The sequence below is a fragment of the Protopterus annectens genome, chromosome 12.part0, assembly GCF_019279795.1.
Source record: "Protopterus annectens isolate FY-2018-M chromosome 12.part0, PAN1.0, whole genome shotgun sequence".
NCBI lineage: Eukaryota > Metazoa > Chordata > Ceratodontiformes > Protopteridae > Protopterus > Protopterus annectens.
The window spans coordinates 854070713-854098477 of NC_056746.1; positions in this window are offsets into that span (position 1 = coordinate 854070713).

Here is a 27765-nt window from a genome sequence, read left to right on the forward strand (position 1 = left end):
CTATTTTCGTGGCCCTGTTGTAGCAACATGTCGTATATAGACCATGTATTGTTGGGAAGTCGGAGCCTGTTATTCTCTCAGTGACCTTCACCACCCTCTGTAGGGCTTTTTGATCTGCACCTGAACAACCCCCTTACCATTTGTGCTATACTTACTATTTCCACCCTTTCTCCATTAATAATGAGTGGAGAATGAGTTGGACGGCTTCTCCTGACATTTATTATAATCTCCTTGTTTTTGGTGACATTGAAAACAAGATTGTACCTAGCACAACAGTCAATCAGCAGATTCACTTCTTCCCTGTATGCTCCTTCATCTTCATTACTGATGAGGCCTACAACTGTGATGTCATCTGCAAATTTGATGATGTGATTGGTATTAAATCTGGCTATACAGTCATGAGTTACTATGGTAAAAAATAGTGGACTCAACACACATCCCTGGGGTATTCTCGTATTTATTGTGATGTTTCTTGAGGAAATCCTGCCCACACATACTTTTTGTGGTCTTTTGATCAAAAATTCCATTATCCAGTGCACATGTGGTTACTGATGCCTAGATGGACAAGTTTTGCGATTAGCTGTTGTAGGATAACTGTGTTGAATGCTGAACTTAAGTCAATAAACAGCATCCTTAAGTAACGGCTCTTATTCTCCAGGTGCGCCATTGTGAGATGTAGTGCAACCGAGATGTCATCCACCATGGAGTGATTCGCACAATATGCAAACTGTAATTCCTCTCAATACTCACATCCTTCTATTATCCCCTCACTACCATGCTATTTCCAGCTAACCTTCTGGAAGCGCTAGTCACTTGCTACTCATATAACTCATCCAGCCTAATCTTCATTGCATATGTCCACTATCTTCAACTGATCCTACTATCCCCATTATCAAATAAGTTGGAATGGATAGTGGGTCCAGGATTGGTGTGGATGTCCCTACCCACTAACAATTCCAACTTTTTTGAACAACTTTATTAAATTATCACTTAAAACATAGGTAAACATACAACAGAACATTTTTTGATTTAACTACAATATACAATATACATCACATATATATTTATTTGCCACTATCATCAGTTCAACATTACAATTGTTGAATTCCTGCCTTCCCTTAAGCCTAACTCCTCCTACTCCTGAACATTATTATGCATGTATTTTCCCACAATTTCTATCTACTTCTATGTAATTTGCTCCCTTCCTTTCTAAAAATCAGTCATGCAGTTCTTTTATCACTTTGATAATAGTCAATACAGTAGAGAGTCGTTTATCCGAATGTTGATTATCTGAAATGTCAATTATCCGAACCAGACTTCCAAAGTTTTCGGGTAGGAAAAAATCATAAAGTCTGAATATGTAAACGTTATACGTATTTGCTTGAGCATGTTATGTGATCTTGTAGCCAGCTCATGTGTGAAAAATATTCTTTATTGTCCACTGGAATCACTGAATGGTTGAAAAGTATATTCCTGTGTGCTGAAAAAAACAAGATTTTAGAAGTTTTTTTTATCCACTTCAATTATATGTTTAATTATCCGAACATTTTGATTATCTGAACTACCCTAGGTCCCAATTAGTTTGGATAATCAACTCTGTACTGTACCTCAATAACAGTCTGTGTAGACTTTGATTTCCATTTTCTAGTAATTGTCTTTTTTGGCAGCCAATGAAATTAAACTTAATAAGGCATTACTATCTGTATGCAATTCAGATCCTGTATCCCACCTCAAAAGAATCATTTCCTTAGTTACACTCATTTGCTCATCCAATATCTCTGACAGAGTACTTTGTAGGGAATTTTTAAAATCTGCCACCTCATTACACTCCCAGAACATATGGTTCCAGTTACCTCTTTCTTCATCACACCTCCAGCATTTGCTATCTACCAGAGGAAATACTATGAAGTCTGGGGTATAAAAATACCTATGCAAACACTTCCAAGCAAAGATCCTAAACCTTCAGGACTTGGTTGCATACTTGGAGCCATACATATGTCTTCCCATTGTTTTCTTGTAAATTGCTTTTCAAGTCTCTCTTCACTATCTTTTCTACCGTCCTCTGATTGATTCTGATAGTTATTTATTATTATTATTATTATTTATTTTATTTGCATTTGTTTACTGGGATGATCCACCTGGCTGAAATGAGCCCATTTTCAGTGGAGGCCCAGGGAGAAAAGTTCCACATTAAAGAGCACATACGATACAAGAGTCACAGGTGAGTACACAAGTCATGAGTCACAGTTGCATACACAAAGGTAAACATGTCAATATCATAAACTTCAAATAATGTAGTAAGTATACTAACAACTTGTGAAGATATGTTCTGCAAGAATATCAGTAGAGACGTAGCAGTAAATACAACATAGATGTGCATGTCAATCTCATCAATTCAATATGGATATCAAGTAGGTATTACAACGCAGTAAGCATAGATGGTGTTTCTTTGACTGGCCATACTAGTGGGTAGAAGAGTTCAACTTGACTGAGAGTAAGTCATTATAGGCAATAATAGTGGTAAACTGGGGAATCAGGTTTTGAGAGGTCCAGAGTTGGCACATTTGTAGTGCCATAGAGTGGAGATGTGTTGCCGTAGGGATGTTTTGAAAGAAGCATTCCTAGCAGTCCTTGTTAGTAATGGGTGGGCATTCCACTGCTTGAAAACTGAGAAAGAGTATAGCATCTGGCCAACTGGAAGGTTTGTTTTTTCTACTTTAAGGAGAAATTGGTTCTCAGATCTGAGAGGCATACTTGGATGGTAGAGAGTACATATAGAAATAAGAGCTGGGCAGTCTGTGGGTTTGAAGATAATTTTGTGTGCTGTTGTTAATTATCATGCAGTATTTTATATTACTACGAATTTTCCCTTTTTAGCAGCTGTTTCTGTTCTAGAGTCACATCAAAACTCTACCAGTGCATATATTTCACTTAAAATTACCCTATCCCTTTCTCTTTGCCTGTACTCTCAGATCAGTTCCTGGTAAGACAGTCTCTAGCCTGCAGTCCAAATGTCTTCTTGGCCTCATCCCACTCTACCTTTCCTGTTCAGTTATTTACTCCTGATATCTTGGTTCCTTTGCCAGTTTTCTCCAGTAAATTCCAGCCCCCTCATGCCTATATTCTGTACCCCTAATTGCAGTCATGTCTATTGGCAAAATCTCCTTTCTCCATTTATTGTATTAGCTTAGCCCTTAAAATACTTTCTGCTACTTTATGAATATAATATTATGTATGGCTGTTATTATTCTCCTTATGAATCTGCATCCAAAATCCTACTCTCTCTCACAATCTTTCTCTCTTTCTTGAGATCCCCCTCGTTTCACCGTCATCCCTTTCTACTTTGCATTATAACCTACTTGTGTTTTATATATATATATATATATATATATATATATATATATATATATATATATGAGACTTAAGTATGTAGCTCTAAAATATCCCTTCAAATTAGGTAAATGTAGACCACCTTGTTCTATTGGAAGGATCAACTTATCTCATTTAACTCTTGCCCTCTTTCCCGCCCAGAAAATTCCTTCAATTCTTTATTAATTATTGTCCACAACTTCCCATCATGTTGATAAAAGTATGCCTGACCCATAGACAAGACTATGGGACTGAAAACATTTTCACTGCTTGAATCTTACTGTCCATATCCATAAATAAGAGTTTCCGGTTTCTCAATTTTTGTATTATCATTTGTTTACTCTCTTCCCACATATACTTACCTGCCATAACAGAAGCCTTTTTAATCCATATTTCTAAATACTTCATCTTATTATATCCCCATAAATATGGGTATTTCTATACCAATTCACATGTTGGTACATACTTTACAGCTACAGCCTATATCATTTTTAATTTTATATCCTGAAAAGACTTGAAAATGTCTCAAAATGTTCCACAACACTTGAATTTATCAGGTACAAATTAATATCATCTGCAAGTAAAGCCAACTTTTCTTGATTGCCATACCAATTATATCCTTGTATTTTTGAGTCAGTGGCTCTAAATATATGGCAAACAACAAAGAGGAAAGAGGACAACCCTGTCTCGTTCCCATGTTCAAACGCAACTTATCTGAGAGGAACCCTCCCACTATTCTTGCTTCCCATCCTTCATATATCCTTCAAATTAACCTTATTATTGGTATCAGGGAATGCCCTACTCAAATAATTCCAGGTTATTCTATCTCTGCATCAAGACCCACAAACATCAGAGGTATTTTCTTGCATTCTGCTTCCCTCTGGATCATTGTTGTTCTAGTTCTATTAATGTAGTCAAATGTTTGCCTGCCCTCCACAAAACCACATTGATCAATATCTTTCAATTTTGGCAACACATTTGCATTCTTTTAGCTAGTATAGATGTAGACACTTTAAAATTGTTGTTTAAAACTGAAAGTCTATAAGATGCTGGGTCTGAAGGGTCTTTGCCATCTTTAGATATTATAGCCACCACAGCTTTCTTCCAAGAAATTGGTGCTTCCCCTCTTTTTAACTCATTACAGCCAAGTGACATCTACAGACGTTTCTGCAGTTACTGCCTACTGAGCCTCTAGGCATCAAATATCGCCTCTTCATATTTGTATTAATAATTCCAAAGCCTTGTTACATACAAGGTATCAGAAAATTTTATCTTGAAGCATACATGATGGCAAACAAAATTGTATTGATATATGACCTGTCAATGGGTATTTGTTAAAAATGTAAGGTGATAACTTCATTTTTTAAATGCTGAAGCCACGCCCTCTGGGAGTTAAAGGTACACACTTAAAAGAGCTCTCCTGGAGGGAATGAGTTAAAATACTGTTAAACAAAATCTTCCAGATCTTTATTACTTTCTTCCCTCATAATTTCCAAACTTCCACATGAATACCATCTGTTCTTGGTGACTTTCCTGAAGATTAATTATACATCACTGTTTTTATCTCATCACCTCCTATTTTAGCTGTTAGTTGTTGATCCTAGCCTTCCTCGAACTTGGCATAACTAAACCCTCCATAAATATTTCCAGTTGCAGTCTTTCTTGATTTCCACATTTCTCTGCTTTATACAAATTTTCATAACATTTCTGAAATATCTCTAAAACCTCTACAGGATTGTTGGCTATTTCTCTTGTTTTTGGCGACAACCCTTTCAACATTCTGTTACCTAAGTCATCATGCTAGAAGTTTTTGTGCTCTGGAGTTGTTATCAGAAATAGTTGCTTAACTGCAGTCATTCTAAACTCATGCATATTATCCAGATACTTCACTATTTTTCTGTTTAGCACCCTGCATTTGCTCCTCCTCTAGTTCTGTAAGATTCCCTTTATTCTACAATATTTTAACCTTTGTCAGCCCATCTAAATAATTTCTATTACTTCTTAACCATATCTCTTTCTCTTTTATTTCAACCCTATTTTTAAACTTCATTTTAATTTTATCCCAGTCACTAGCAATAACTTCTAAAAATATTTCTATCTTCCCTAACAGTCCTTACTATAAACTGTTTCATACAGAGAATTCTTAATAACTCTGGAATAATTTCCACTACCTAATTCCTTAAATTTCTCTCTTTTTAATAGGTAGGTGGGAAAGCACCAATGTCTTATTTTTACTTCATTACCCTGTTTTTTTATATTAGTTTTTATTTGTGCATTATCAGATGTTTCGAAGTTTCAATTACTTGCACATGTTCCTGTTGGAAGTGGGATTACATCAAGGATCAGCACTGAGCCCTTTCTTATTTGCAATGGTGATGGACAGGTTGACAGACAAGATCAGACAGGAGTCCCCATGGACTATGATGTTTGCAGATGTCATTGTGATCTGTAGTAAGAGTAGGGAACAGGTGGAGGAGACCCTGGAGAGGTGGAGATATGCCCTAGAGAGAAGAGGAATGAAGGTCAGCAGTAATAAGACAGAATATATGTGTGTGAATGAGAGGGAGGATAGAGGAATGGTGAGGATGCAGGGAGTAGAGGTGGCGAAGGTGGATGAGTTTAAATACTTGGGATCAACAGTTCAGAGTAATGGTGAGTGTGGAAGAGAGGTGAAGGAGAGAGTACAGGCAGGATGGAGTGGGTGAAGAAGAGTGTCAGGAGTGATTTGTGACAAACGAGTACCAGTAAGAGTGAAAGGGAAGGTCTACAAGAGGGTAGTGAGACCAGCTATGTTATATGGGTTGGAGACAGTGGCACTGACAAAAAGGCAGGAGTCAGAGCTTGACGTGGCAGAGTTGAAGATCTTAAGATTTGCACTGGGTGTGACGAGGATGGATAGGATTAGGAATAAGTATATTAGAAGGTCAGCCCAGGTTGGAAGGTTTGGAGACAAAGCCAGAGAGGCAAGATTATGTTGGTTTGGACATCTGCTCAGTAGGGATGCAGAGTATATTGGGAAAAAGATGCTAAGGATGAAGCTGCCAGGTAACAGGAAAAGAGGAAGGCCTAAGATAAGGTTTATGGGTGTGGTGAGAGAGGATATGCAGGTGGTTGGTGTGACAGAGCAAGGTGCAGAGGGCAGGAAGAAATGGAAACAGTTGATCTGTTGTGGCAACCCCTAACGGGAGCAGCCAAAAGAGGAAGGAAAATAAGTTCCTGTGAAATAGAATTTCTATCTAATCTAGCCCACTTATTTTACCTTGGGGAATAATATGTAAATCCTGTCTGAGTTCCTCCTATTGAATTTGCATCTGAAATACCAAATAGTTTTATAAATTTCTTCAGAAATCTACCCTCTTTTGTTATATTGCCCCTTCTACAAACCTACTATCCATTCCAACCTTAATACTAACAGACACTCTAACCCACACTCTCCACCTCTACCCATATGGAAAGCCATCTCTAAAATTTATCAAAATTAACATCCAAAACAATGTCAACAAACTGGCTATCAAACTTGGATAACTTATAATAGCCCTGATTTAATTAAAATCACTGATACCTCACTGAAACCAAACATCCCTGATGATGGCATCATTCCCCAGTGATATTTATAAGAATGAAAAGAAAACAAAAACAGAAGGAGGAGAGGCCATAATCTATTCTGACTACCTTACTATAACACAGGTCACCACTCAACTACCCCCATTCAGTAACACAGAGATATTACCTTCCTCCAAAACCTAAGCCAGAACAAAACCATTTTATCATATCCATCTATATGCCCTCCAAAACAACCAATCAACACTTGAAAACTTGCGCTCTTGGGCATTAACCCACATCTCCCAAGAAACTATTATCCTCTGAGAAATAAAAGTCAACTGGACTGATTCCAATCCTCTCTCTCGCTCAGACCCCATAAACCTATTTAAATTCACCCAACTCATACGCACTCCTACAAGCCTGAACAAAAATACTAAAATGTTTCAGTCATTGAGTGGATTCTGGTCACAAACCTATGAGTATCTCATCCTCAGGTGGTGTACTACTATATGTACCATGCAAGCACCACCATACAATTGCTATCTGCCATGCCACCAAAAAAAATAAATAAATAAAAAAGTCAGTATGACACAGTCAGAAATCTAAAAAGCTTCAATGTAACCAACTTTATTAATGCATATAAACAATGTGCTCAAAACACTGCCACTTGTCAAAGCCATAAACTACTTTACTACCCCCCCCTTCTCATGATCCCAGACAGCTAAGCTCCACTTAGAAGGAATAGTACCCAAAGTAAATCCACCCCATGTCTACCCCAACTAATGAATGATTGGGATAAAGCCTGGAAGAACTGGCAAACCAACAACTCCAGCATCAACTTACTACTTTAGACAGCTCCAGAACTAAGGCAAAAAATCAATAAGTACAGATAAAAATAATTATTATCTTACTCTGCCGAACATCCAGTGTAACCATCCTTGCAATTTCTGGTTCACCAGCAGCAATATCCTCAAGGCTAGCAAATGCACCAAATCAAGCTCACTTCCAAGCAAGTCAGATACCTGCCTATATTACCAACAAATTTAAAAACTACTTCATAAGCATAGCACAAACTGTAACAAACAATAGCAATCCTGCCAGAGCCTCCCCTCTACTTCCCACACTCCACATTCTTCACTCCTTGCTACAAACATTTCCCACCAGTGAAATAAAGAAAATGTTGCCTAAGCTTAAACCAACACTCTAGCTACTGACAAATTTCCCAATCACTATTTGGCTCTAGCGGCCTACACTATAGCCTGCACAGCATACCTCTCAACCACTTAGAGAAAGAAATCTGGACAAAAGCATAAATAAAAGTGGGACAAAGACCCCAAAACAGGGACAATTTTTAAATATTGCTCTTACAAACTTAGAAGGTTGAAAGAATAACAGGTTTTGCATTAGCATGAATTTTCTGAAGGGTATGAAGTCTGAAACTCAACTATCTGTCATTGTTTTCTAACTTCAATAGGGCGGCCACGGTGGTGCAGCGATTAGTGTTGTCGCCTCACAGCAAAAGGTTCTCTGGTTCGATTCTCGGCTGGGGTGCCTTCTGTGCAGAGTCTGCATGTCTTCCTTGTGGTCACGTGGGTTTCCTCCTGGTGCTCCGGTTTCCTCCCACATCCCAAAGACATGCAGTAGGTGGATTGGGCACTCTAAATTGGCCCTAGGTGTGAGTGTGTGTGCCTTCTGTGGAAGGTTGGGTGCCGGGCTGGCAACTCGACACCGTAAAACTCCACTGCCAATCATGAGCGGACAGATGATCTGCTGTGGCGACCCCTAACCGGGAAAAGCTGAAAGAAGAAGAAGAAGATTTTCTAACTTCAATCTTTAATTATTTGCCACTAATATGCCAGAAAATCACAATTTTTTGAGAAATGGACCAAAAATATGAGGCAAAAATCTGGACATTCTACGAAAATCTCTACAGTTTTGAGGTATGGTGCCCAGTCTCAATCCTTTTCAATGGATTAATTTTGGAAACTCATATCCCAGCTGCATGTAAACAGCCCATCAATCATACCCCACCATAAGGAAACTGCTCTTATGAACTACCCAGCTGCAGACGAATACTCCTTCTCCTTCCACTGCCTGAGATCCTTGAACATTGTGTTCATTCCCAGCTCCTCATTTTTCTACTTCAAAACAAGATACTCTTCCACATACAACACAGCTTTTGCTCCCACCTTTGCACCAATGCAGTCCTTTTGACCTTGACTCAAGAATGAAAACAAACATGACTCCTCTATATTCTTAGACCTATCAAATGTTTTGGACACAGTACACTTCCCAAACTACCCCATACCCTAGCCATACTACGCCTATCTGACTCCGCCATCAATTGGTTTACCAGCTACCTACCTACCTACCTACCTAACAGAACCCAATGTGTAAGTGGCAATCTGCCCACTCATCCTACCTACCAGTCACAATCAGAGTTCCACAAGGTGCAATCCTTGGCCCTGTGCTATTCAATCTATTTATAAACAACCTCCATTCTGCCTCTCACCCTGTCATACTCATTCACTATGCAGATGACTCCACTCTCATTTGCTCAGCCACAATATCTGAACTACAAATTCTCACACAACAATACTTCACAAATGTAGAGCAATGGTTCAACCCTGCACACCTTTACCTAAGTTCTAAAAAACTAACCTAATGCATCTTATTCCTCAAACCCTAAACCATACACTGAAAATAATGCACACAATAGAACCAAATAGTTCGCTCTTGGTAATACGTGTCCCCTAAGGCACACATCAGAACTCAGACAATACTTGCAAACCAAAGCGTGAATCTGTATGCAACCAAAGTATCCAGAATTCTTAAAAATAAGGAAAATGAAAATAAATAAATATCTGAATGAAATGAAGTGAAGTGAAAAAATAAAAAAAATCTTAATGAATCTTAATGAATTCTCTTTTATTCATTTAAAAGCGAATTCATTAAGATTTTTTATTTTTTCACTTCACTTCATTTCATTCAGGTATTTATTTATTTCCATGTTCCTTATTTCTAAGAATTCTGAATACTTTGGTTACATACAGATTCACGCTCTGGTTTGCAAGTATTAAACCATGTCAAGAAATCATTCACAATCACCTCCCTTCAAAACAGCCATTGTTCCTACAACCAAACTCCTAAAGACTCTGAAATTTGATGCCCATATCCAAAACAACATCAAGAAAACTCATCAAATACTTTTTCAAAAAAAAAAAAAGAAAGCTTATCGAATACTAGGGACCATCTATAAGGCCAGCCAACATTTCTCTAACCAAGCATGTAAAACCACTGCAATCTCATACCTCCTACTCTACCTACCTCTATGCATTGCCCACTCTCACACATCTCCACTCCACAAATTACACAAGTTACAGCAATGCTACAAAAAAATCGTCAAACTTCCAGCTCCCCCCCCCCCAGTCGAACGCATCACTGTGTTGCTCTCCAGAAACCCTCTTGGTTAGACTTTCCCAGTCAGCTTTATTTTGCCCACCTAAAAATTGCTCACAATATACTTTACCAATCACAGAAATATCCAGCAACACAGTCTCTAATTCAGTGGCTCATGCCATCACGATTCTTAAGTTCAGAATCCTCATAGACGGTATCAGTCTCTAAATGCAACAACTCCCATGGCAAATCCCTACACTAACTAATGTAACCAAATTATGGAACAACCTTCCTATAAATATGCAACAAATGGAATACTACCACATTTTTAGAAGTATTGTGAAAACACACTTGGGTCATCTCATCACAATGCAACTGTAACCTGTAATCAACACTGCTAAAAGTCCATACAGTATTCCCCTCCAAACACCCATAGCAATAATGCTATATCTTATACTATCTTCTCTTCTGCTCTGCCTTATACTAAGTTACTTATGCAATAGCACATGTTTTTACATTGATGCATGTATATCTGATAAAACATTGTATACAAAACCCCATAAGAGAATCTGTCAGAAACAGAATCACATGTTGAATGCTGAATGACCACTATCATAATCAAAACTGCTACTTGCTTTTCAGTGTAACATGACAATTTCTGATATTGACCTATATTAACTATACCTCATAGGATCATAGGAGGTTACTAGGCTATTGGCCCTGAGGCCCTTATAAGCTTAGTCAAGAGTTTAGCCCATGTTTAGACAAATCAGCACCCAATGCCCCTGTCCAGCAAGGACACGGGTGGAATCCCAGGGGTATATTTTCTGTTTCCCATCCAGTTATCCAGGTTGCACTTAAAAAGGGGTAAATAGGTACTCTGCTTCATGTGGAGAGGGAGTCTATTCCATAAATGGGGGAGTCTCTTTGACACAAATCTGTCCCACCAGCAAGTTTTATTGATGTCACAGACCAGGTTGAGGCCGCGCATGTAGGTTACACGAGTGGAGCTTGACTTGCGGATATGCAGCAGTCCCATCAAGGTGGGGTCCATGATCGCCTTGTATACCACATAGAGGTCACATCTGAGGAGTCTGCATGAGGAGGGTAGGGCTTTTAGCCTATCTGTGTATGGTAGATGTTTGAGGCCCTGGATGCTCCAGGTAAGGTACCTCTGTGGTTTCTTCAGCTGCTGCATGTGCTTTGTGAAGTACATGCCGAAGGGGTGTTGTACTCAATAATGGGCCTTATAAGGGAAGACTACAGAGTTGTTATGACCTCCTTGTCCCTGGATGAGATACTCTTACTTATGAGGTGGGCCATGTAGAAGGCTTTCCGTACAATTGAAGGAACATGGTGGTCAAAAATCAGGTTGCTATCAACTTGCGTGCCCAAATCCCTCATGACTGATTGCGTGCTTAGGACGTTGTTATTAGTGTGATAATTTGTGGGATTGTCGCTCTCAAAAAAGAGGATGATGATGATTTTCACTATTCAGCTTGAGGCCATGTTTCTGGTACCAGTTATTTGTCTGACTGAGACCCTCCTGGAGGATGTCCACATCACTAGAGGAATTAATGATAGCACCCACCTTGCAGTCATCTGCAAATGTGGGTCAGCCATACCCCATTGGTTTTGGCCTGCACCTCAGAAAAGTATATCTCAAATAACAGAGGCCCCAAGACTGAACCCTAGGGTACGCTGCTTGTTGTGGGTCTACTGCTTGAGGTGGCTTCCCCTATTTTGACTGGGTGGGTTCAATCAGTGTGCCAGTTTGCTACCCATCTGGTAATGGATTGATGCCTACTTGTATGCTTTTTATGGTATAAAACACAAATTGGGAACCACTGGAAACTGATATGTACATGTTGTAACTGACTGATATTAATTTCTAGTCATAGTACGAAATGGAGTGGGGCTTTTCTCCCTGGGCTTCTGCTGAAAAGGGGATTCAGCACAACCTAGCCAGAATCTCCTGCTTAACAAAATGGAAGTAAATAAATAAAAACAAATCTTAATAATAATAATAAAAAAGTATCAGATCAGGAAATAAGGAACTAAGGCTAGTGACATATGATGTGCAAAGGCTTTTAATAAGGTTTGTTGTGAAGTGACATGGAAAATTCTAGAGACATGTGGGATATGAAAAACAAATGAATGCTACAAAAATATGGTATGAAATGTCATAAGTATAAAAATTTATGGTAAATAGATACATAGAAGAAAAATAAAAATGAGAGGAATTCAACAAGGTTGTCCACTAAGTATGTATCTGTTTGTACTGGTAATGAATGCAATAACTTAAATATGCATGGGTGAAATGAAAGAAGCAAAATATGAGATGGGAAAAAGAGTTTTAATACTGATTTGTCTGTCATATGCAGACAATTTAGTGATTATGGCTAAAAATAATAAATGAATGGGTGAAGTGGTACAAGGAATTATTAAAAAAAGCTGAGTTAGAGCTAAATAAGGCAAAAAGCAACGGGTTTGGTGGAACTACGAAAATAAGTGAAATACAGTATACTAGGAAGAAAATAAGTGTTTTAGGGGGGAAATCTGGAGGGGATGAGGAATGCAATAGAACAGTGGAAGATAAGGCTAGAAGAAATAATAAATGCTATCATAGTGGAGACGTTGTCATTTATTATTAAACAATAAAGTCTATATGTTAAATGCATACATATTGGAAAAATTCCACATTTATGGTTGCACACAAGCTTCCAGTTAAAATGGAGAAAGAGATTTTAAAAATATTTTTTCATTTTATTTGGGAATCAAGAATGAATCCTGTGAAAAGTGTGGTAATATAAAAGTAAAAAAAGGACGTTTAAATTAAAAAAAAAGTATACTATACTTAGCATCTATGTACTTTTTGAGTAATAAAGAAGATGAAAGAAAAAGAGTTGCAAACAGTGGGAAAATGTTATATGTAAAGGTAATAAGATATACAGAAATATGAAGGATGGAAAAAGTGGTAAACAAGAAAAAAATTAAAGAAAAAATTAAAGCAAAAGAATATGAAAATAAAGGAAATTATAGAAGGTGAAAATGAACAAGACTGATGACTCCAGAAAATGATGGTATAAAAATATTATGGCAAATATTTTACAGTGTATCCTTGGAAGTAATTAAAAGAAGATGTAAAAAAAAACTCTATTAAGAATAGAGAGGAAAGCTTTTAAGATTTTTTATGAAGCAGTAGATTTTTCTATGGAAAATTTTGTTGGATAAGTTAACAGTTAAAAGTAATGAAATGTAACTACTGGAATCAAGAAAATATGATGAGTGTAATGAGTAAGAAACAACAACTTTGTTTCTGAAACAACAAACCATTGCATATAAAATGAACAGTTTTGGAGAAGTTTTAAATAGGAATATAAATGGGAAGGATTTAAAAATACAATGATGGACATGATATTTTATGGAAAATGTGGGAAAACTGTGAAATTGAGAAAAGGTATAGAATATTGCTTGAACCAGTCTAGAGATTATGGAAAAGAAGATGTGAAGGATTAGTGTATAATAAAAATAGAGATGTTGTAAACATGCTAGATTAAATAAAAAGGATGGTTGTGGAAATAAGGATGGGGATAATAATATTTTAAAGAATATGTTTGTTTGTTTGTGTCTTTCGGCTTTTCCCGGTTAGGGGTCGCCACAGCGGAACTCCAGTCTGCTAATGATTGGTAGTTGATTTATATTGGTTTAAAAATCAGATTCTTTTGTTTTGAAAAGATAAAAAGAAATAACTGTTTTATTTGTGTAGATTATATGCTAATGATTACAAAAATAGAATAAACGATAAGATATATGATAGGAATAAAAGATAAAATATGATATGAATATGAGTGGGTAAATAATGTAAAGAAGTATAAATAAGAAAGGATTAAATTAAGCAACCCCTGCTTTTTTGATAAGTGCCATGGGATCTTTACCACCAACTCAAGTAGATGGGATGTTTGTTTAACATCTCATCTGAGTTACAGATGTAGGGAAGTACAGTGGTATGAGTGCATTGGGATGGAAAATGTGACCTAAGGTAGAAAGGGAATCATGCGGACTGGGGATGTCCAAGGTGAGACCTAAAGTAAGAATAAAACCACAGATCCTGGAAAGTGTTACACAAAGATCTGTGATAGGAAGAGAATCATAGATTATGGGAAAACCATTGGAAACTGCACTAGTGAGACCTAACGTAGAAAGGGAATGACAGACCCCGGGAACTGCAACAGTGAAAACTAAGATAGGAAAGGAATCAAGATACTAGAAAATGCTCCGGTAAGATTTAAGATAGGAAAACAATCACATATGCAAGAAGGTGCTACAGTGGGACGTAATGTAGGAGGAAAGGCCCAGATACTGGTAAGTGATATGGATAGACCTTAGGTAGAAAAGGAATTCCATATGCTGGAAATGGTTATGGTGAGACTTGCAGCAGAAAAGGAGTTCAGTTGCTTGTTGGAGCTGGTGTGGGGATGAAAGAAGTGAGTTAGCTTTGCCAGCTCCCCTTCTTCAGGAGAAGGGTGCATGTCCAGGCACCCTAATCCTCAGTGGATATCAAGAGATCAAACAGGAGTGCTGGCGTGAAGGGGAGACAAGGCATGGGATCCGACCTTAACAACTTTATCAGGGGGTGCTTAACATTTGATAAGACTGGGTTTTGCGCCACTCTATCTCTTAACTGATTTCTCTTTTTTTCCAAATACTGGGGCATAATCAGCATGCTCCATGTAATACAAGAATATTAATAATGTATTGGAAACAAATGCATCTTATATAAGTAAAGATGATAATGGCTGGAATAATTAAATGTGGAAGATGTAGACAATGGACAATAGAATCATATTTTAGAAAGAAGTTCAGTCAGTATTCCTGTTTATGCACCCCCTATCAGATGCCCTGGCAATTTTAGGTGTTATATATCCAAGGAAGTTTAGTTAAAACACATACAAGGTGCATTATATAGGAAAAATGGAGAGGTTGCTTAGACAGAGAATTTATGAACATCTTTATAGTATTATAAGGAAGGATTTGATTAATATCATATATAAATTTTCTACCTTATGTTCAAAGTTAGATCAATTTGCATCTTTATAGTGGAGAAAGTTAATAGACTTCCAAGAGGAGAATGATGGAAGAACATGTTAGCATAAAAACAGTTGTTATGGCACTTATATACTTCCTGGACTTAACAACAACATTTCTCTAAAGACTGGTTTAAATATGTAGTCTACCAAATTATGAGGTTAACTATACTTTTCTATAATTTATTTTTTACTTTTGTTTGTAAATTATGTTTTATAGTGTATTGCATTTAACTAATTATTTTATACCATATGTTCTCATTGTTTGTGTGCCATATGACTGGAAGGGTGTAATATATAAATTAGATTTTTGTGCTTGGTCTCATATTCTGAATGAAAGTTCTCAATAAAATTAGCAAACATATTATATGGTACCAGTCTTTGGTGTTCTTGTTGGACTATTCTGAGTTCTGTGACTGTTAATAGTTTAATTTTTTCAACAAACTGCCTGAACTAATGGTCTTTTGAAAGTTTTTATTGTTAAGGCCAAAACATTCCAAAGCCTGAGGTGGTACAGGGCATGTGCAATGGGGTTCAGTACACAAAGTGCAAAAATCCTAAGAAACCTGATGCTGCCAAAATGGTGCCTCTTCTCAGAAGACCCTTCCACAATAACAAGGGGAAAAGAATGGGCAAATTGTCAAGAGAGGGAGGGAGGGAATGATGACTAGCAGGCAGCAGGGTCAAATAAAGAGCAAAGTGAAAGCACAGGTTCTGAAAACAGGTGTGCTGGAACCTAAAGTAGGAAGGGAATTACAGATGCTGGAAAATGCTGGGTGAAAACTAAAGTAGGAAGGGGATCACAAACTTATGGGAAAGTGCTGGGGTGAGACTTACAGTAAGAATTACAGATGCTAGAAAGTGTTGGGGTGAAGCCTAAGGTAAAAAGTGAATTACAGATCCTGGAACATGCTGAAATATGACCTAATGAAAAAAGGAAATCAGAGATGCTGGAAAGTACTAGGTGAGTCATATGATAGGCAAGAACTCTTAGATGCTAGAACATGTGATATGAGACCTAAGCTAGGATGGTAATCAGAGCTGCTGAAAAATACTGGGTGACATATAAGGTGGGAAAGAATTTCTAGATGCTGAGATGAAACATATGGTATAAGAATCAGAGCTGCTGGAAAGTGCTGCAGTAAGGTAACTGGAGCTAAATTTAAAGACATGAGCTCAGGCCTGGAAGCACCAATTGCCTGGGTACCAGAGACTTCTGTTGTAGTATGTTGACGTGTACCAAGTATACAAGTTACTGATATAACCCATCTTATTAAATGTTAAAATATATTCATATATTTATATCTAATATATACATATATATATATATATATATATATATATATATATATATATACACACACACACACACACACACAGATATATATATATATATATATATATATGTGTGTGTGTGTGTGTGTGTGTGTGTGTGTGTGTGTGTGTGTGTGTGTGTGTGTATATATATATATATATAAATACATACATATATATATATATATATATATATATATATATATATATATGTATGGGTCCACTTTGTAATCTCGAAATACTGGATTACCGAAATTCAGTATTGCAAGACCACAATGCTGAAAGCCCATAACAATGAAAGTTCAAAATCCCAAGTCTGTCAAACCCGAAAGAAAAGGATAAATGCAGAAAATGGCCAGTAGATGGCATGAAGAGCACACAAAGTAAACATGACGTCCATGAGTTATGCTGCACCAGGAGCTATTGGGGATGTGTACGAAACCACAGTGTCATAGAAAGGAAAGAAGGTCTTAATACTGGAGGTGTACGTCTTCCATCTGGAACGGAAAGTGCCCGAGAAGAAATACTGGTGCTGTAAGTGGAAGTCCACCATGAAATGTAAAGGTAGGCTGGTAACTGTGAGTGTTGCAAACGGCGAACAGTTAACCAAGTCTGTAGGGCACAATCACAGCGTTGATCCCATAGAGAAGGAGAAGTATGAGCTCTGCAGTGAGCTAAAACATAGGGCTGTAGTGTCCGGAGATGCTCCTTGCCTGTTAGTGGAAGACACGTTAGCATATACATCAGTAAACATAATGCCTGACCTACCCAGCACAAGTGCCCTACTGCAGCAGATAGGCAGAGCCAGATGTAAACAATCAACAGCAACATACAACCCAGAGTTAACCCTCTATGACCTAAATGTGCAGGACTACCCTTTGAAAACTGACACCTTTGTGCAAAAGAAGGTTGTGGATGCAACAGGTGACATGACTATACTTGCCTTCAGTACCGTGAACAGCCTCTTTGACCTTAGCCAAGCCACCATCTGGCTAATGGATGGAACCTTCTTTTATAAGTCTGACGTGTAGGCAGCTATACAGTATCCATAGACTCATACGGTGTGGTGGTTAAAGCAAGTCCGTCCCATTACTATACTGCCTGATGAGCAGGAAATCCCTCAAATGCTACAATGTACTGTGGGACTGTGTGTTCTGGCTTTTGGCAGAGCAGGGCTTTGAAAATAACCTACAGTATGTCCTGTGTGATTTTAAGATAGCCGCGATGAAGAGCATATGGCTTAACCTGAATGGTGTTAAGAGCAAGGGGTGTTTATTCCACTTTAGCCACAACATTTGGCACAAGGTACAACAACTAGGGTTGGCACCATTGTACAACAGTAGCATGCCCTTCCAGCTGGCCATTAAGTCACTGGTAGCCCTAGCATTCTTACCAGAGGACATATTTGGGGCGTTTAATGCCTTAAGGGAGACCATTCCTGCAGAGAATGCTGAGGTGTTGAAGTACTTTGGTGTCTAGTACATTTACAGGAAACAATGGAAGTTTGCTAACCGCTCTACAACCTATAGCAGGTTTCCGCCTTTGTTCCCTGTGTCATTTTGGAACATCTGTGACCTGAATGCCTTATTCCTATTGAGGACGCAGAATTTGGTAGAGGCGTGGCATCAGCATCTTAAGTGTTTACTGGGGAGCAAGGCAGCAACTGATTTGTGCATACTTCTTATTACATTGGCCAGGGAACAAGACAGGGTGGATGATCTGAGGAACCGCCTTGCTAACGGCTGTCCCCCCTCCCCCAAGAGGCAGCATTTACTACAGAGGAATACCCAGTTCCACAGAGTACTGGCTAACAAGGATGGCTACAGCACACGGGACTTCTTGAGAGCTATTGCGAGACTGCTACAGATGTAACATGGTGGCCACTGTCTAGTGTGTGGAGGAGTGATGGAAATGTCTGAAACTATGCTGCCGTGGGTGTATTGCATGGACCATGCATTCAGAAGTGTGTTTTTGTGTTCCATTTGGTGATTGTGTACAACGCTGTGCACTAATAAAGGTCTGCGTCATGTTTTCGAGATTCTGATATAAGTGTTGTAGCTTGTTGTTGTGGCTTGTGTGCTTGTTCGTGTGCTGGTTAGTGCTCCGGTGTCTACTTTGCCGGTGTTTCGTGCTTTGGTGTTTACAGGCTCGGTATTTGGTGATTCAGTATTTTGGAACTCGGTGTTATATGGCTCAGTGTTTCAGGACTTGGTATTGTTGTCATTCAGGATTATGGGCTTTCAGCATTGTGGTTTCGAAATACTGAATTTCGGTAATTCGGTATTTCGAGATTACAAAGTGGACCCTTGCTGAAGGATACAGTTCTGCATTTCTTGACATTTGTCTTTCTTCCATGATTTTGACAGCAGCTTCTTGTTTGAGAAAGCCTTTCTTGGAGGATTTTGATCTCATCTCAGGAGTTCATGATGGCACCAAATTTACAGTCAGCTGCCATAACCCCTTCACATTTGCTTTGACCTGCAAGAAGTAAATGCCAGAGAAGAGTGTCCGAAGGACTGAAGGATGGAACTCTGTTCTGTATAAGCTACACATATTCACTGACTATTATCTATAAATTTCTGTAAGTTTAGTATGTAAAATATTCCATTGTAAGTAAACAAGGAAACAGACCACTTTTTCTAAAAACACTCATACACAAGAAACAAGCAAAAATGTCCTTTAAAAACAGCCTAACAAACACAGAAAAAAGACCAACACTCATTATTTTCTAGGTGCAAGAATGTCATCCAGGGTGGGCAATAATAGGAACTACCAATCCAGTGTCAGGTTTCACAACAGCACCGGGATGTCTCATCTTTCTCTGTAATGCCCATTGTGTCGGGTATTATTTTGTAAGAACCACATAAGCCATTATCAAAGTTTTAAAGCAAGTTTATCTGAAAACAGTTCAAGAAAGAAGTATTACTTTAATGAGGTTTTCCCTCACAATCAAACTACACCAACCATGGGTGAGTCCTACAATGCATATACCCAGTTGTGGACTATTGCTAAGTTTTGGGACCCTTTCTGAACAGTTCAAGTTTTCTAACACTATGTATTTCTGGTAAAAAAATTGCTGTAACATGTCCCATTGTTTCAGTGGCTTTGTTCAAAGGCTAAAGAATATAACACTGTGTTCACTAGTGTGATGATGTGAGGTAGTGCCAGCTATGCCAGGAGAGAGTAGGGCAGTGGATGTATAACATAAGCCAGCATAGCTAGTTGGAGTTTTGTAAAGAATTTTATGTCATTTGCATATTAAACTGATTTGCACAGATGTTTGTGTTAAGACTGTATTTGTAAACCAGCTTGTATGAAACTTGTATCAACAATGGGGCCTGTTGGATAGAAAAAAAATAAACCTGTATGTCAGACTATATTGTAGCTGTTGAAATTAATATATTGCAACAGAGGATACTGGAAAAGAAGAGGTTAATCTCAGTCCGGCTATCTTTGAAAAATAACCTGAAATTAAATTACTTGGTATAAGCCATAACAATTGTATTTCACAGGTCTGAATGCAACCAGAGATGCAATGTCTGTGAAAATAAGGACTAGAAATCCTGCTATATTGCCCTTAGTGGTGAACTAATTGCTACCATTGAAGGGTGGAAGTGCTGAAATGGTTTTATAACTTCAATGCTGAAACACATCTTAGCAAAGCTGTGTGTGTGTGTGTGTGTGTGTGTGTGTGTGTGTGTGTGTGTGTGTGTGTGTGTGTGTGTGTGTGTGTGTGTGTGTGTGTGTGTGTGTTTGTGTGTATGCTCAGCTTCTAGTAAAGGGGGTAGTGGGAAACCACAGAGTCAGGTGACCAGATGTGATGTCATTCTGTAATCCAGCACTGAAATGATGCTTTAATACTAGATGAGACAGAAGTCTCAGGGCAGTCTGTTTGTGAAACCTGACAAGAAAGACCACTTACCCACATCACCTCGACTTGCTCTATTAAGTAAGTAAACCATAATTCTTTATATCAGTCAGGAAAATGTAGTGAGATTAGTTAAGTATTGTTTTTCTGTATCTGTGTTATTTTTATTATTTCCTGTGACTAAAATTCTGATGTTTACTGTAAATTGATATTCAGTATTTTCATGTTCTTTTATTATTTATTGTTAAATATATTTAAACTTTTCATTGTGGCTGGTCTTTTTAGGAAATATTTAACCTTTGAGAGTACTTATATTTATTTAGTGATACTGTGCCATCACACTCCTGAAAGTCTTGCTGTTCAATCAACATTACCATTGATATTAGTATTCATTTCATTGAGTATAATTGGATACCCTGTTAAGTGCATTAGAGTAGCTGGCTGGTGGCAGTGGAACTTCCTTATAGCCTGGGCAAAGGTGGTAGAGCAGGTAATCTGTGCCAGCCTTTCCCAAGTGTGTGTGTGAAAATAAAATCTCAAAAGAGTATGTGTGTCATTTACTTGGAACAGGGACACAGAGCTCCATAGTGGTCAGTGTGGATTCTCATTTGAGGCCTGAAGAGACAGCGAGAGAGAGTCCAGCCACAAGATAGGAGTGTGTTCCCTGTGTGCTCTTAAGGGTAATTGTGCTTGGTGCAGACAGCTGCATCTGAAAATGCTGTGTGTGTCTATTTCTCTCAAAGTGTGTCCGTGGTGAAGATTGAGGCCCTTGATCACTGACCAAAGAATGGATGTCACAACTAGACCTAACGATGAGCCAGGACAGTGAGGTATAACATATTATAGTGTTTCCATCTGAAATCATTGAATATGCACTTTAGAATTAGATTAGCAATAGAACAGGCTTATCTGATTTTGGTGCATGTACATTAGTTAGAGATTAAACTGCAGTATCCTATTGCTCCTAGAACTTTAATGATTTTGTTGATTTTTATGATCCTTCTATCCATCACCATCATTTTCCAATTTTTCATATGGAGTCTGTATGTCACATCCACAGTGAACATCATCTAGAGCCAATGATCACACTGGCTGGTAACTAGTACTGCTATAGTTGTTTTTCCTTAGCACAAACTTGCATGTGCACTCATACCTGTGATCAATTTCATTTCTAATCCACCAGCTGCATGTTTTTGGAATGTGGGAGGAATCCAGAGCATCCAGAGAAAACACACATGAGCACAGGAAGAACATACAGAGCCCACACAGAAAGCACCCCAGCTGAAAACCGAACCAGGGAACCTTTCACTGTGAGGGGGAACAACATACCTGATGTGTTGCCATGCCACAGTTTGTTGACTTTTATGATATGACTATTTATTTTGTAATAATATTGTTCAGACTCACACAGTAGGAAAATAGAGATCAATATCTTTCTTTTACTAAGTTTCATAATGCTACATTTATTAATGCTAAAGGCAAAGTCATTATTTTTGCAGGAGGTATACGCTAGGTATGTATTTTATGCACGCCCTTTTCAAGAATATTCAGCATCTTTTACTGAAATAATTATATTTCCCAGTTTGCTGTCATCAGCATATTTTAGTACCCATAGCCTATTCTCCACTTTTTTATCAAAAGACAACTGTTGCCTTTTAGTGTATAATTATAAACAATTGTAGTGACCTTACCCAGCAATTTAAGGTACTTGCATAACATTTTGGTGATCTTACTCCCTGGGATTCAGTAAGCTCTGTATAGGCTTCACACAAAGCCTACATGGAGATTATGCATGTGCACGGTAATGCTCGGTGAGTAGCAGCTCTAATTGCATATTCATGCTGTGCTCCACATTTAAATACAAATAAGCATAGTTTCATGGCTGTCAACAGTGCTGCTGGCCAGGAAACTGTGTAATGCAACAAGGATAGCAAACATATTTAACTCAGAGCACAGTAGGTTAGCAGGTTTGCGTGGAATGCCACAATGCTCACCAGGGCTTAACATATATTTGTCATAGTTGTCAAACTCTTAGTTCAAGAAATCTAGACAAAGCACAACATAATGGCAGACAATGACCCAGAAATAGGTACAGATTTTCCATATTTGCTTTTTTAAACTTAGAAATGTGCTAGAATAACAAGGGGGTTGTGTGAAGATGTGTTTTCTTGAAGCATTTGAAGTCTGAAACTGATATATATATACATGTATATATATATATATATATATATATATATATATATATATGTGTGTGTGTGTGTGTGTAATTATTGCTTGATATCAGTCCTGAGATCATCTCAGTGATATGGCAGAAAATCACAGCTTTTATAAAGAACACAGGAAAATATATGTAAGGCAAAAATCTGGAAATTCTGTGAAAATCTGGATAGTTGAGAGGTATGATAGTTATGTATATGGTCCGAACACATTACAGGACAGTGTATACAGTGCAGAGTATTATGAAATTCCATTCCTGGCATTCTGTACCGAAGTTGTGTAAATGATCTCTAAGGGTACATGGACTGCCATGTAAAATAAACACTTGGGGGAAGTGTGCATATTGAATAGGGACATACAGATGAATTGTAGGTTTGAACACAGGGAAACAGGACAGGTGAAACAACCTAATGTACAGCAGATGAGGGTATGTCAATGGAAGACAGTTGTACCAGCAACACCAATCACATATCAATATGGTACAGTACAGACTGCACAATGACAATGTATATTATGTAACTGTCACACAAGGTGACACAACAATGGGGAAGATGTCTGTGTGAGATAAGCATCCTTACATGAATAATGTAAAGGACATCTATCAGGGATGTGATATACAGTTGTGGCAGGGTGCATATTGTGAAGCTGTGCAGACTGATTTGCCTGAATATGTCTATAATCTCAGCAGAGGTCTCCAGCAAGTGGGACACAGGTAAAGGCTCATGGACAACATTAAAAGAAGCAAGCAGAATCACAGACAATATCAGAATAATACCACCAGTAATCCAATGTGTCTGACATAATATATGTGATTTAGAATGATCAGAGATGATTCTGCACAAACACACTTGTACAACTATTATGGCATGTCCGTACTCTATGAGGTTAATCATGCACACTGTCTGGGCACTGTAACATCTATTGGAGGTGTTAGGAGGGACACTGCTATACCTGTATGTGACATTATGATAAATACAGGCTAGTTCACTGGTATCCATGGCAGATATATGTGACACAATCCACACTTTCACAAATGTTACCCATGCCAGTAATGTTGTCAGCTATGTATGTACTGTGTGCATCACGGGAACAGGTAGCATACATGCATCTGGTGTAACATACTCAGTTGTGTTACATACAAGGGAGCAGTCAGCATTGTGAGCACATGCTGGTGGACGTTACACTTACCATCTACCCCAGGACACAGGTCACATACCTATTCATCAGACTATCGGGTGTGATGTCTACATTATACTTGGGTTGTGGGCTTGTTTTCCTGATGTAAAAAATCTCCCCCATGTTTTTGTGTCATTGCAGGTGTTCTCATGTCTGTGGCAGCAATCTTTGGTGTGTGTTGATACTGTCTCTATTATACTAATATCACAGTTGGAGTCAGTGATTGCCTACAATCTGTAGTCCTTCAGACAGCTGTTTGGATACAGGATGTGTATGTCATCTGTGATGTCTTTCACTTAAATAATGGACAGGAAAGAGTCTAGCAGACAGCCTTGATGTGTGGACTTGATCTCTAGACATGAGATATAGGTCACCTCACACATTTCAACATATTTAGATGCCACGTATGTGATAAAGTGGTCTACCCACTTGGTGATATAGGTGTTTATGGCCACATCTGACAGTGCTGAGTGCATACCTCAGTGTGGATTTGTGTCACATGCCTTGGGCTTGTCAAGTTCAAAAATATGATAGTGTTGTCATCATGCATGCCCTCAATGACCTCTTTGAGGACATCTAACATATGTAACAAGACATGATATATCATTAACAACTCACAAAGGTCTGTTGCACACAGCCGGGATATTACTAGTGTCCATTTAGTAAAGGTCCATGATGACATGTTGGTCTAGCTCACAGATGAGGAGAGTTAGGATGTGTGTATATATGCATGCATCAGATGCTGTCCCCCCCAATTCAGATTGATGCATGCTGATGTACAACCTTCTACAGGAACATAGTCTGTTTGGACGGTGTGTTGAAGTGTGTATTCAACCATGTTAGGAAGGTGTATGCGATGCGTCACATGATAGGCGATCTCCGATGTTGTCACAGCCCATTGATTCTGTGTGATAGGCCTGGGTAAAGTTAAGGCAGTGAATTCTAGCTACTACATCGGTAACCAATTGGCTCACTAACAGAACACATACAGTGAAAGTTGGTGAATCAACCTGTACCAGTAGAGCTGCCACAATTGGCTTACCCTAGGGATGTGTGCTTGGCCCTTTACTGTTTGGAATCTATTTCTTGACAGTTCAGGCTAAAGTATACAGCCTTTGGCTTACCATGTTTGCTGATTCTGGCATACTGGCTGCAATCACTGAGTCCACCTATGATGATAACATACTACAGTAGGGGCTAACACAGACAAATGACTGGTGACAAAATCACACTGTCTACAAATAAATGCAAAAATGTGTCTTTAATTTGTCCTTCTGTAAAGTGGAATTCCCTGCTAATTACAACATTGACAACTGTCCCACTATACTGAAAACCAGTGTTGCAAGCACTGGGGACACACTTACATAGCAATCTGAAATATATATCAGCAAGTGCCCACGCTGGTTTTGAAAATCTTTGTTGTGCAAATCATAAGTCATGCCATTATATTCATATCTGAGGATGATATTATAGCACCATGCTCAAACCTCATCAGAACACTAATATAGAGTAACACTAATATAGGGGTCTGAATGAAGAGATGAAAAGTCAGCAAGCAAGGGAGGGTAGTAGTGCTGAAATTTAATTCATCCTCAAGTCTTGGTGAGTACCTTCAGGAGGTGGACCCTGTTTTTCACAAAATCTCACCAAGGCAACACTGATATATAAACTATATTTATATAGCATATATCATGGACAGAAGTAGCTTCAAAATTAAAAAAAAGATAGCTGTCTGCACAAAACCCAGAATAAAAATGTGCCCAATCCTGGTAGGCACACTGGTGCTGGGACTGGAAAAGATGGCAGTGTAGATTCCTCAAAATACAGAACCATTCCTACAATGGGGGAAGCAGTAGTCCACAAAAGTCACAAAAACTGATAGGCCAGAGAAGATCCATAAAGACAATAAAGTAGACTACTGAGGATCAGAAAGAAATTATGTATTGTTACTATTAAGGAAAGAAGCCAAGAATTTCCAGACAAAAACTATACAAAAATAATTAAGAAAGAAATTAAAGGAAAGAAAAATGTTTCCACAAGAAAAACTGTCAGAAGCTTCAAATAAAAAATTGCATTCATTAATACAACAGATTTGTGAAAAACAGTATATAGATCAAGAAACATAGATTTTTGAAAAGTATAAAAAAGAAATATGGACATGGGAAAGAAAGAGAGAGATTTGATATGGTACAATATTTATGCAAAGGAGAAAGCCAAATTAATCAATATAAAGAAAGCAGTCCCAAACATATTCAAAGAGAAATACAGGCAAAAGCATCCAGATATGAAACATTTCACAATAAAGAAAATAATATCACAAAGAGGTAATGCAGAAAAGAAGATTAGTAAAGCAGAAGTTAAAAAAATAGTTATGGAGTGCCTGCGAAGTGAAGGATTTGGTGTAGAAGGTCTAACACAGGTTACATCACAGCAAGATGGAGCGAGTCCACAAACTAAGGAGAAGCAGGAAGATCAGGAGACATCTGAAGAAGAAATATGGAGATGGGAAAGAAAAAGAGATTTAATATGCTGTTAATATTTATGCAAAGGAGAAAACAAAATTAGCCAATACAAACAGAGCAGCACCAAAGACATTCAAAGAGAAATACAGGCAAAGAAATCCAGAAATGGAAAACTTTACAATACAAAAAATAAGAAGACAAAGAGGAAACGTGGAAAAGGAGATTAGTAATGGAGAAGTTAAAGAAATAGAAACTTAGGTTATGGAGTACGAAATGAAGGATTCAATGTAGAACATCTAATTCAGAAAGCACTACAACAGGATAGAGCAATGGATATCCAAATTAAGGGGAAACCAGTGGAACAGGAAGAAATTGGTCAGGTGCCATATGAAGATATTTTGGAGCCCTCCACAGGAAACCAGTATAAACATTCACTTGAAGCTGAACAGCAAGGGAAAGAAAAGGAAGCTGTGGAAACTCTAACGCAGTCAATGTTGAGGAGTAATATATTGGCCAGTAAGTTCCCATATGACAGAGCAACAGATGGCACAGGATGAAATGGAAGAGAATGTGCAACAGGAAGATGCTACAGAACTTTCTATAAAATGCCCGCTGGAAATGGAAAATAAAAAATGTGCCCTCAGTTTGGAAGAAAACGAGCTAAGAGAAAAGTTGCTTGATTTAATAGACATAAATATATTAAGATCAATGAAAGTAATAGACTGCAGAAGGTCAATAAAACCCAAAAAGTCAGAAGTTTGATAAAACAAATGAACACAGTAATTAGGACTGTCCATAGAGATCCATGCAATATAATAGAAGTAAGCAGGATATATTACTGTGCAGCTAAATTAATAGTCCTCATGCAAAAACACGGGGTAATGAGGGAAAGGAAAGGGAAAAATGAAATACCATCATGGAACTATCAAACAGAAAAAACTAAAAAGCAATTAAGACAAGAACTGTCACTGTTAGAAGACTATAAAAGAGGGAAAAGATCAACAAAAATACTAAGAAAGACGTAATAAAAGCAATGCACAGTATTAGAACAGACCAGGCTCTATTATGCACTGTCACAAATAACAAGTGAAAAATTTCAGCACAGGAGGAAAAACATAGAAGATACACAGACAAATATAAAGGAAAAGTACAAAAAAAGCTATTTATTGATGACCCAGAAATGTTCTATAGAGAGTTGGGAAGTAAGGTAAAAGGAATTGAAAGACCACCAGAAAAAAGAAGAAATAGATACATTTTGGAAAAGCATTTATGAAAATGCTGTGGAACATAACAAAGATGCTAAATGGATAGAAGAAGTAAAAGAAAGAAT